We start from the raw sequence: 13,542 nt of genomic DNA, 5'->3' as shown, positions 1-13,542 counted from the left end.
ATAGTCCTCTCGGATTGACCATCCGTCTGCGGGTGATAAGCGGTACTAATGAGAAGTTTGGTACCCATCTCCTCATGAAACTTCTTCCAAAACATGGAGGTAAAACGCGTATCCCTGTCCTAAACAATAGATACCGACACCCCGTGCCTAAAAACGATCTCACGAATAAACACATCGGCCAGCTGCTCAGAATTAAAAGTTTCTCGAATCGGCAAAAAATAAGCGCTCTTGGTCAATCTATCAACAATTACCCAAATGGTGTCATAGCTACCCCGAGGAGTACGAGGCAGTTTAGTCACAAAATTCATCGTAATATGCTCCCACTTCCACTCAGGTATTTCCAGAGGTTGAAGTTTCCCGAAAGGCTTCTGGTGCTCGGCCTTAACTTGCAGACACATCAAACACTTACTCACGTACTGAGCCACCTCATACTTCATCGCAGGCCACCAATAATTTTTCTTCAGGTCTTGGTACATCTTGGTCGTGCATGGATGAATGGATTAGCGCGACTTGTGTGCTTTATCCAATATTTTATCCCTGAATCTCCCATACCTGGGTACCCATAAACGACCATCCTTATACTTCACCCCGTCCCCTACGTCTTGCAACAATTTTACCTGACCCCAAATACGCTCTGACATAATCCATTCCACCTGCAAAGCCTCATTCTGAACGTTGGCTATCTGTTTCAAAATATCGGGTTTAAGAATAAGCTGGTAAGATTTCACACGGATAGGTTTAGGTCTCTCCTTCCGGCTCAACGTGTCGGCTACCACGTTAGCCTTCCCAGGATGGTACATAATCTCCAAATCATAATCCTTAATCAACTCCAACCATCGACGCTGCCGCATATTCAGTTCCTTTTGTTCGAAGAAATACTTTAAGCTCTTATGATCGGTATAGATAATACAAGGAACACCATACAAATAATGCCTCCAAAACTTAAGCCCAAACACAAATCAAGTGTAGGATAATTCTCCTCATGAGGCTTTAACTGTCGTGAGGCATAACCAATGACTCGGCCTCACTGCATCAGAACACACCCAAGCCCCTAGTAAGAGGCATCAGAATAAACAACCAGATTGTCAGTGCCATCGGGTAACGCTAAAATCGGAGCATGCGTCAACCTGTTCTTTAATTCGAGAAAAGCATCCTCCTACTCGGTACCCCAAACAAACTTAACACTCTTCTTGGTCAACTTGGTCAATAATGAAGCAATTTTCGAAAAGTCGGGAATGAAGCGGCAGTAATACCCCGCCAAGCCCAGAAAGCTACGGATTTCGGACGGAGACTTAGGAGATTCCCATTCGTTTACGGCTTCCACCTTTGCAGGGTCAACCAAAATACCATTCGGGTTAATAACATGACCCAAGAACTGAACCTCGCGTAAGCAAAAAGAACACTTAGAAAATTTCGCATACAACTTGTTCTTTCGCAAAGCTTCCAAAACATCCGTGAGATGACCAGCGTGATCGGATTCACTTTTGGAATACACAAGAATGTCTTCGATGAACACAATAACAGAACGTTCGAGCATCAGCCTACACACTCGGTTCATAAGATCCATGAACGCAACTGGTGCGTTGGTCAAACCTAAAGACATCACGAGGAATTCATAATGCCCATAACGAGTGCGGAAGGCAGTCTTATGGATATCTTCCTCACGAATTTTCAACTGATGATACCCGGACCTAAGGTCGATCTTTGAGAACCAACTAGCTCCTTGGAGCTGATCAAATAAGTCGTCGATCCTTGGTAGAGGGTACCGGTTTTTCACCGTGAGTTTATTTAATTCACGGTAGTCAATGCACATCCGCGTGCTACCGTCCTTCTTCTTAACGAACAGGACCGGGGCACCCAAAGGTGAGATGCTCGGTCGAATGAAGCCCTTTTCGAGCAAGTCTCCTAATTGGGCCATAAGTTCTTTCATTTCATTCGGTGCTAGACGGTAAGGAGCTCGAGCAACGGGTTTTGCGCCCAGCACAAGGTCTATCTGGAACTCGACCTCGCGATCCGGCGGCACATCTGATGGTACGGTACGTTATCCCAAACCACCTCTTCATCATTCCATGTGGGTAGATCCGATGTAGTCGATGGCTCCACCACCACCATCAGGAGAAGGTAGTAGCGGAGGAAGTGGGGCATTTAAGTTTGGTGAGTTTCCGGACTTTATGAAGTTTATCTTCGGGCAGGCCCAACCGCCCTACTATTGATTGGGTCTTAATCATGTCAGGTGCACATTGTTTTGAATATTATTTGTATATTTGTTCATTTTGTGTTTCGTTTTAGTATTTGGGTGGATGGAAGAGGATGAAACACTTGGATTAGTGTTATGGGTCATGAAAAGAGGTGGTGTTTTTGTTTTTATTTTCTCATAACCATACATTGGGGACAATGTATCCCAAGTGTGGGGATGGGAAAATTTTTCATTTTTCTTAATATATATATATATAAATAAATGAAAAAAAAAAATAAAATAGATAAAAATAAAAAAAATTTGAAAGAAAACCGGAAAGTGGTAAGATGGCGGGGTAAAGTTTTGGTCCCTTTTCATGGTCACAATTCCCTTAAATTTAAGTTTGCTTGGTCGTTTTAAAAAAAAACGAGGTTGTGTAGTATTCTAGTTAAGTTTAGCATGCTTTCGGCACAATAACCTGCATAATATGTCCATATTCACTTGTGTATTGGGAAAGTGAAGAGTAGTGATGGATTGGTTATTCTCCGTTAGAACTTGTGCGATCAATGCATTTCGAGACCTTAGCTTGGCATGAGTGCAAAAGTGATAGAGGCAATTAGGTTTAAGCCTCGTCTGGATGAGCGCGAGTGTGGTTTTGGGGGTTGGGCCTCAAACATTACACATATGAACGTGGACAATGAGAGGGGCGGGGGGTTGGTTCCCTTAGAAAACTTTATTGGACTTATTCTTTTTATTCAATCAACCCCAATGTTATATTGCAAGACGATCCGGGTTGGTAGGTATTTCTATGTATTTGTATTTGTTTTGATATTAATAAATAGAGAGTAGTAGATATCATGCTTGTTTGCAATGTTTGTTTAGTGTGTGTGTGTGTGTGTAATGAAAAAAAGGAAAAAAGAAAAAGTTGGGATTCAATGTCCAAAGTAGTGTGTATCGAGTGTTGAGATGCAAGTTAGTAATATATATATATTTGTTTATTTTATTGTTTATTTAGTTTTGATGTAATAAGCCGGATCGAGCTAGCTTCAATATTCCCATTCCATACCCTTACACATAGCCCCATTATAACCCGTTTTAAGACCTCTTGATTTGCATTTGTGTTAAAGCATATATAGGTGGAAATTTGATGATGGTACAAGCGTATGCGAGGAGAATTGGGTATGAATGAATATATGTAACCGATCACCGAAAAAAGGGTTAACGTGTGATGGTGTGTTATGTGTGGGTAAAAACCGAAAGCATGTAAAGGTTGAATAGAATTCTATGTTTTAAAAAATATTAAGTGATACTAACGCAAACCTACAATAATGAAGGAATAGCGTATGACTTGGGACCTTGACTGAACCAGGCTTGTTGGTATGATTGGTGGTTGTAGTTTGAAAGCAATTGTTGTTTGAATTGTTGCTTGGGGGCAAGCAATGGTTAAGTGTGTGGATGTGACGAGTGACTCGTCAGAAGGCCATTAATCGAGTTAATGGATATAAGTATATTTGTTAAACCAACTTAATTTTGTGTAATTAGGTAGTTACTTGTGTGATTGCAGGTTTGAGGAGGTAAATGACGACATTACGAGAGCTTGGGCGAAAACGGCAAGGAAATCAGAGCGGAAACGATAGATATATGAAGAAAACAAAGAAGTGGAAGAAAACCCACCGTGGTCCACGATCTAAACCATGGGCCACAGTCAAACTGGAACCAAGGAACAGAACCCACCGTACCGAGGGTCTTGAAGTGAACCGTGCCTGGACCGTGGCCCACGGTCTGGACCCCACGGTCCACCTGTAACTGCCGAGATGGGCTTTTATTTTAAGCCGTTTTCCTTTATCTTTTAGACTTACTTTTCAAGAGAGACAACTTGTGGGTGATTGCTGGAGACAAGGAGATTATTCTTGGTGATTCTAATCATTAGATTGAGTGTTTAATTCTTATGATTAAGACAATAGAAGTGATGATGATCCATCAAACCATGATTGGCTAATTTCCTTAATGATCATCTTGGATGTAAGGTTTAATTGATACACTTATCATGCTTTATTTCTAGAATAATGACTTTGCAATGTTTGTTTAGTTATCATGGTGTTTGATTAATTGATTGTAAACTGTTGCTTGTGCTTGATCATAACCTAAACCATACGATCTTGGTGCCATTGGCAACCGAGATATCATGGAAGGAACTAGGGTTGAATATTAGTTAATTGATTATCGAGTAACAACCTTGCATTTTATTAATCCAAGTACTCAGTTCCCTTTTATCACAAACAAGTAATCAAGCATTAACTATGTCTATGTAGTTCTTTCTAGTAAGCATTAACATTAGTTTTGATTTAAACCTGAATTCTAAGATGATCGTTTTTTCTTAATAAGTTTATAAATCTTAATAGTTGTTTGCAAATGTTTTATTTCAATTTTGTTAATCCATAAATCAAACAACCAAATTTGAATTTACCTTTTTTTGCAATTTTAGTTTAATTTTATTTTCTGTTAAAGCTACCGGTAAACACGCATTCCACAAACTCTCTGTGTTCGACACCCACTTACTGCTATTTAATTAGTTGTATTTGGTTTATCTTTAAGTGAGTCTTCGACCTCACGTCTAACATGCATATTAACAAACACGAAGACTTACTTATGATGAGACGGTTTTTCCACTTTTCCTCCTTTTCAAAGATTTCGTTCTATCACTTTAGTTTGCAAAATACCAAACATGTTGCTTTTTAAGTTTTGCGTCTGCTTGGATTTGCAGAGTACATAAAATTATTAAACCCATGACAAAATCATTTTCAAACAAAATATACAAAATCATTGCTTTTCTTGCCTTTTATAAATGAGTTAAGTTCCATTTTAATACATGTGGTTTGTCTAATTACGTAACTTTAGTACTGGTTTTGAAGTTATTACAAATGGCTACCTCACTTTTCTAAAACTTGCAATTTTAGTACTTTTTTCTAACCCCGTCTATTGTCCGTTAGGTTAGGGGCAAATTAGTAACTTCTATTATTTTATTTATTTTGTCTTTTGAGCTAAGTATCATTTTAATACCCATGGTTTGTTTAATTATACAACTTAGTATCTTTTTTGAATTTATTGCAACTGGATACTTTGATTAGATTTGAATAGATAGACAAACCAAAAGAAACATTACATATTGCATATTACAATTAAAAGGTAACTAAAATATATGGTAGAAGATGAAAATCGAATATATTTTTTAGCCTTTTGTTTTTTATTGTCAATTTACTTTTAGTAGCTCAAGATCCGAGTTCATCTTAGCCATTTTTCTTACATTTTCTTTATGTGAATTGATTTTTGTTTTTCAAAAGTTCACAACTCTTAGTATAACATCAATTGAACTTGTAGATGAACGACAGTTAACAAATCACATGGGCAAAACACTATATCGTAATTCATTGATCTTGAAGATAAACAATGGCTAGGGTTTGAAGGATTAATGAGCGCCGGGGGGGGGGGGGGGGGGGGGGGGGGGATTGATTGATTTATTTAGGATTAGAGATGATTTTTTAATTGTAATATCTAATGTCTCTCTTGGTTTGCCTATCTATCCAAAACTAATCAAAGTATCCAGTTGTAATAAATTCAAAAAAGGTACTAAAGTTACGTAATTGAACAAACCATAAGTATGAAAATGACATTTAGCTCAAAAGAGAAAATAAATAATATAATCAAAATTAATTTTCCCCTAGCTTAACGGACAGATAGACGGGGTTAGAAAAAAAGTACTAAGCTTGCAAGTTTTAGAAAAATAAGGTAGTTATTGGCAATAAATTTAAAAACGGTACTAAAGTTGCGTAATTATACAAACCACATATACTAAAATGGCATTTAACTCTTTAGAAATTATGGATTAGATAACCCAATTAGGTTAAAATTAAATAATTAACATGGGCTGCCGCAATAATATTTCACCTGTTGGATGATGCACCGCCAGTCGCCAGAGAAAGGAGCGTGTTTGATTTCAGAGGCAATCTTCTGTTATTAACCATTGGCAAGAAGAAATGCTATAATCCTGGGCTTATTATTCTTAATCAAATTTGAACTTAAACACAATAGCATGCATGGCCAACTATTGACTTTTTGGATTATTTACAGCTTTGGCGCATATATTAGTTTAGATAATTAAGCAAATGGGTTTGGATAAACATTAAAAGAAATACCTTGGTTAGTCCCGTAGAATTTATGTAAGAGTAAGTTGCCTTTTTTGTTATCATCTTTTTGTAGGTACATAGATTTCAAGTTCAGAGGCATTTTCAGAACCAACTGTTTGTGCAATTAATTTTCTCTCATCATTGTCCATGTCAATAGAATCCGCATGTTGTCAAAGCTCATGCAACATATCTACAAATTAGGGAATTTTTTTTTAAAGGAAGGGGGGGGGGGGGGCAACTTAAAATAGTTAAATCACTTGGGGGGCTGGAAATTTTATTTTTTTCAAAAGGGGGGTTACCTCCCTTTGTAATGGCAAGGAGTTTAGAAAATATAGGGATATTAGGCAGTTTTCAGAGATTGTAAGCACGTTTGTAGGTACGAGGTATCTCTCCTTCATTTGTAATAGCGGGGACTGCAAAAAGTAACTCCTCACCATTTGTAATGGCGGGTAGTATGAAAAAGTTATCTCCTCTCCATTTCTAATGGTGGGGAGTTTGAAAAAGATGGAGGAGACTTTGCATACATTGGAAAATGGTGTTTTTGAACTCCTTATGTGCAAAACCAGTGTCCTCTTTATTTCTTTTCTCAAAAAACATTTAATTTTGGTTTCCATACAATATACCTAACACGCATTATAAAATCACATGTATTATTTCCTTTTTATCTCATAACCATTTGCAAATTCAAACAAAACAAAAAAAATGTATTATTATGATATCCCAACCGCCATTAACCATAAACATACTTTGGCTATGTCTACAACCGGCCCTCTCGGTGAGTATAACTGCATAGAAACTAGAGTGTGATTTAAAAAAAAAACTATTATTGAAATAATAATTAGAATTTACTTGATGAAATTTAACAACATTTAGACTCCCCACCATTACAAATGGAGGGGAGATACCTCGTATCCTAAAGTTATTGCAATATCTGAACACTAGTACACTACCTGACACCCCTATATTTTCAAAACTTCTCGCCATTACAAAGGGAGGTAACCCCCATAAGTAAAAATAAAATTTCCAGCCCCCCAAGTGATTAGCTATTGTAACTTGGCCCCCCTTTCAAAAAAAATCACAAATTAGTCATAGCATCCGAAACATTAAACACTTTAGTTTAAGGCTTTAAATGAAATAATATTTCAATAACTTCTGACATACTTATTAAACATATTCTTGATACTCACTTATGTTGAAATTAATATTAAAATCAGATCCATGAAACTTAATAGCAGCATGGTCATATTCATATAGCTAGTAAACACATAAAACCTATATGGAATGCTTCACATGATATAAGTTCAAGTGTGAAGAAACAAAAAAGATGGTTACCTTGGAGCCACACATGTGATGGCAAATATGCAGCATATGCTTACAAAATCAATCACAAGTAATCAAACAGATCATTAGCGTAGATAGATGTATATAATTTCATCATTTCTATTTTTCTCTTTGTTTACATAAACTAAAACCATGTTGTATACAGAATGCTTTCAAGTTTCTATATTTGATAATACAAAATGCTTTTAAATGAAGCTAAAAGAAAACCTTACCAAAGAAGATTGGCTGAGAGTTACCTGTAACAGCCATTAACAATGTTATAGACACAAAAATTTGATGAAAAAAACGAAAATATATAAATCCGAGTTATTGTTTATCCGTTGATTAGTAATACCTTTAGAACAGCCTTGTTTCTAGTCCTTTTTTAGAAGCCAAAATTTTATAACTTGAAAAACCCCAAAAAATACTCTTGTAATTTCACAATTAAATCCATAAAGACACAATGGTTTTCGACAAACATCCAATTGATTCAGGCAGAAACATTACCTATTCACTTTGTTGGAAACCTAAATCATCGTTGATTGGTTGTCTGCCCTAATCTCAAAAAAAATTCAGCATAAGGTTTTTTTACTCAAGCGCATGAGGAATCTTATAGATTTAGAGTTCAGTAAAGTGATGGTGCAATCAATTACCAAACGTGATTAGAATGTGGAAGGAAGGTGAGGAAATCCGGCTTAGAGAACTGGTAGCGATGATGACAATAGAATGACGGTGGTGTAGGAAAGAAGGCAATGTGGGTGGACGAACAAGTAACAAAAATTGAGTGGATAGGTTATTTTGAAAACCCTATCAAGTGGTGAAAACCCGCACCGAATGTAAGGGTGTACGGGTTAATGAAAAATTGAGCCCGATTAGTTTCTGGACAAAGAAAAAACTGAAAGAAAGAGAGAATGAAGAAATTCGCAACAGGGGGTTTGGCAGGGGGAAATTGAAACCGTTAACAAGAAACGATGGAGGCGATGGATAGTGAAGAATTTGAGGTAATAATGTTTTTACTATACTTTGATATGTAATTTGATTATATGTTCATGTAAGTTAAAAAGTAACAACATTATATTTATGTAATCATATAATTTTCATTTAAGTTTCTTAATATGTTCATTTAAGTTTCTTAATATGTTCATATACCCGTAAGGTTAGAAACATATAAACCTGTTTACATAAGTTGATATTATGTTATGTAAACTTGTAATTTGATAATATGTTCATGTAACTTTGTTAATATGTTCACGGGTATGTTCATGTACCCTAAAGTAAGAAACATATAAATATGTTTTTACCGTGAAAATACTTATGTAAATTTATACTTTAATATGTAATTTGATAGTGTGTTCATATAATGTTATGTAAAGTTATAATTTAATGTTTAATTTGATAAAATGTTCATGTAAGTAAAAGTAACAAACACCATATTTATGAGATAATATAATTTGCTTGTGATTTGTTAATATGTTAAATGTAGCTTAAAGTAAGAAACATATGTTCTTGTAATGTGTTAAGTCTGTTAATATGTTCATGTAACTTAAAGTATGAAACATGTAAACTTGTTTACATAATTTTATTTTAAAAAAACATATAATTTCTTTCTTTGTTGCATAAGTTAAATTGTTATTTAAACCTGTTACATAATATTTTTTTTATGTAATAAGCTAATATGTTGTAAGACCCCGATTCCCGGGAATCTTACAGTTGGTAATCATATCCAAAATTCATAAAAATTTAAAACCAAGAAAATTCGTTTTGTTTAAAACAAGTTCAGAGTAAATAACAGCGGAATAATAAGTATCAAGAATCCCAAAACTTAACAAAAGTTTAACCCAAAGCAATACATTTTATTTGAAAACCAGTTCAGAGCATGTAATCAGCGGAAAATCATAAGTTCTAAAACAAATTCCCAAACCCGGGAATTAGCACTACTAGAAAAAAGGCCTTCAATGACACGCAATGAGTGTCATTGATGGGTACACATGACACGCAAATGCGCGTCGTTGAAGCCCCTGTCATAAACAAAATATGACATGCACCTGCGTGTCATTATATAACACGCTTTAATAACACTCATTTGTGACATGCGTTTATGACATACAAGCATGGCACGCTTTCGTTACTCACATTTATGACAAACATTTATGCGTGTCATTGTATACTTTTTATAAAAAAAATATTATATAAATATATATTGCATAATTACTAATTTTCACATTAATTACACAAATACACAAATATAGCAAAATTATATATATATTAGACAACGTGAGTCAAAATGTTACAAATATTCCGAAGTATTTGTTAATATTCAAAAGCCAGCATACACATTTATCAAAAGATAAAATCTCTTCTTGTGACATTGCCTTCACTGCATCTGCAACTACTCTCATTGATTTTCCCAGTCTTTTACCAAACACGCTGTTAGGTTAAATGCAGTAAATGAGTTTATTTCATGATTATTACATAAAATAACACAAAATAGAGATTAAAGAAAAAAGAGAGGAGCTTTAAAGTTTAAAGTACCTAAAATCAGGTTCAGCACGTAACGAGGCATACTTCAAAGGATCATTGCATGGTACAACAAATTTAAAATTAAGCTCCTCTAACACAAACTGCAATGCAAATTCAACCAAACAGTTAAGATAAATAAAAAGGTAACATAAAGGTAACAAAGATTTTGTAAAAAAAAACTATATAAGTTATGACCTCTTTCAATTTGCCACAAATGTCATCAAGAAACTCAGCATCTGGATGTACAACAATCATGGGCAGGTTAGGCAATTTGGGGTGAGTCAAAACAAGCCGGGCAGGATTGACCTAAAAAACATTTTGTCTAAAATGCTTATAGTGTTAATTTACATATTATATATACTGTAAACATTAGTTTCATATATGATTAAAAATATTATCTTAATAGAGAACTTATAGTTGACCGGTTTAGTCACATAGAGTTTCCTGTTTTGGCTAACTGTTATATTTAGTTAACCAACATATAACTAAATGGGTAAAAATTGCCACTAGTAACTATTTTATTACCTGAGTGGTGTTTTCAGAGGTTTGTTGAGGCGCTCGCGAATATTACATGCAAGATCAATGATTGTCATCATTCTGCTAACACTTTGTTCAATACGATCACCACCCTGACACACAAATTATTATTCATCTAAGTATTTCAGAAATATATGAAGACTAAGAACACCTTTTTGTCATATAAAACCACTTACTTTTCCTTCTACTTTAGGAAAACTGCAAAAGAGAATACTTTCCTCTGATCCATTGGATACTTTTCTCAAGTTTTTATAAAGAACCTCGGTGAAAAACGGTGTGAATGGGGCCATTGTTTTACAACAAGTTTAAAGCACCTACAGACCATTGACATAACAATCAAAACTTAGCACATCCAAATTAAGAAAGAAAAGTAAGGTTATTTAAATAGATATAAGAAACAATACATGGTATAGAGTGGAAAGTGCAGTTCTGCAGTCCTGCTCTCCAGTATGGCCTTTTAGTCTTTTCCGATTGAATCTTACGTAAATGTTAGTTAAATTATCAATGAACTTCAAGAGATAAGGAACCACCTGCAAATGTAATTACAGATTATTAAGCAGGCCTTAATTGTATGACCATATAAACAAAAAACCTAGATAACAAACTTACTGTATAAAGTCGATAAGCATCCATTTCCTGTCTAACAAAATGAACCAGACTCTGAGTGCTGAGTTGATCCATTGGTCAAGCACATTAACTGAGTTAATGATAGTGGCTCGGTCAAGAGGGACAAACGTTCAAGTCCATCCACCTCAAGTCTCTTTGCGTTTTGAACCAAAAATCTATACGCGCTATACCATGGTAAAAACACATCTGTCACCTACACAAGTTATCTTTCAAATCAGCAAAAGAATAAAAACATTAGAAAAGACTGATTATTTTTAATAAGCTGATAAAGACTACTGTTTTTTTTTTATTTTTTATTTTTCGACGAGTAATAAAACAAATACAATACTCATAGCGAATCAGTTTGAGTCAAGATGCACCTCTTTGATTTTAAACTGCGTGTGCACTTCCATAATTTAATCAAAACGACGCGAAACAGACCCAAAATATACCCGAAACAGACCTGAACAAACCCGTATCATTTAAACCCGAAACAGACCCGTATCATTTAGTTTTAGAATACAACTTATGTATACGTATAATATTCATAAACCATGTTTATTATTTAAAAACTTTTACACACGCCTAAACAGGCCCGTATCATTTAAACCCGAACAAACCCGTATCATTTAAACCCGAACAAACCCGAAACAGACCCGAACAAAGGCGTATCATTTAGTTTTAAAATACGACTTATGCATACGTATAATATTCATAAACCATGTTTATTATTTAAAAACTTTTACACACGCCTAAACAGACCCGTATCATTTAAACCCGAACAAACCAGTATCATTAAAATCCAAAACAAACCCATATAATTTAAACCCAAAACAGACCCGAAACAGCAACTTAACCGAATAGCAAGCAGCAGGTTAACCGAACAGCAAGTAGCAGCTTAACCGACCCGCAACTGCGCGTGCATAAAATGAAATCCATGATTTATTGATGCCCATTTATTTCTACTTAACACCATGACAAAAAGCAAAATCAAACTTTTAACCCAAATGTGAATTGTATACACAATAAAACACCATGTACAAAATCATAAACAAATAATATGTTTCTACAAGCTAGCATAAACACCCAACAGTACAACACTAATTAACAACATTAAACCCAACAGAGATCAACAATTAACAGTAGACCAAAGTAATTAACAACAATTAAACCCTAATCAGATTTCAAACATAAAGAAGTAAATTCCATATAACAATAAAGCAATTAACAGTAGACCAAAGTAAATTTGAAACATCAGATTTCAAGCATACTGCAAACCCCTAACCTAACAGAAGTAAAATTGATCGAGGACAGATGAGAGCGATAAAGAAACTAACCAGATTAGTGGTGGTGGCGGTGGTTGACGATTGTTGTGGTGGCGTGGTTGTGGCGGCGGTGGGTGGTCGCATGGTTGTCTGATATGAGAGGAGAGAAGTAAATCGGCGGTAGATGGTGGCGTACGGAACAGTGAGAGAAATAATATTTAGAGAGATGAGAGGAGAGAGTCTGATGAGGAGGGAATGAATAGGCGGGCTATGTTATTTTCATTTGGGAATGCGAGATGAAATATGACACGCATCGGTTATTTTTTGAAATTATGACACTGATTTAATGACAAACAAAAATAAATGTCATAAATTTTCTACTTTTCAAATATTATGACATCGTTTTAATAACTCGTAAAATTGCACGTCATAAATCGACGCGTGTCATTGTGCGTATGTCAAGTAAGCCCTTTTTTCTAGTAGTGTAGGCCCAAAACCAAGTTTAAATATATCTAGTAATAATTGAAAGGAAGCATTGTTTATTATTGAAATCCCCGACTAGATATGCTTCAACCGTCCAAGTAGTCTCGAGCACGTCCAAGCAGTAAGCCTCCTCCTCTTAACCTGAAACTCACACTAACATACACACAAAGTCAGCTTGAGTTGAGTGAGTTCAAGTTTTAATAATTGAAATTTATATAAATCATTCCAAGAGTTTAAATATAAAACAGGATATGAACAGTTATGCCGTAATAAACGATAAGTCATCATACTCATATATATATATATATATATATATATAATTATATCCCTATACATAACATCCAAGTAATAACATCAGGGTCGAGCACACGTACAACCAAACACGTAACATTCCATCCAACGTATGCAAACACAAAGTAGGCATACGTAAACATCCTTAGTCGATAACGAC

The 13,542-nt window shown here is 35.1% G+C and overlaps 1 long non-coding RNA gene across 1 annotated transcript; it reads right to left on the bottom strand.

Annotated features, from left to right (window-relative positions):
• Positions 1-10,016: 10,016 nt before the first annotated feature.
• LOC143626257 (uncharacterized) lies at positions 10,017-10,455 on the bottom strand. Its single transcript, XR_013152403.1, has 3 exons — positions 10,396-10,455; positions 10,213-10,301; positions 10,017-10,107 (listed from the first exon to the last, which is right to left on the bottom strand). It is a non-coding gene; the product is annotated as an uncharacterized LOC143626257 (long non-coding RNA).
• Positions 10,456-13,542: the final 3,087 nt, after the last annotated feature.

Source organism: Bidens hawaiensis, unplaced genomic scaffold (assembly GCF_021521415.1).
Source record: "Bidens hawaiensis isolate Kalapana, Puna unplaced genomic scaffold, B.hawaiensis_p1.1 tig00004327_1, whole genome shotgun sequence".
Lineage (NCBI taxonomy): Eukaryota > Viridiplantae > Streptophyta > Magnoliopsida > Asterales > Asteraceae > Bidens > Bidens hawaiensis.
This window is presented reverse-complemented; position numbering and strand designations above follow the sequence as displayed.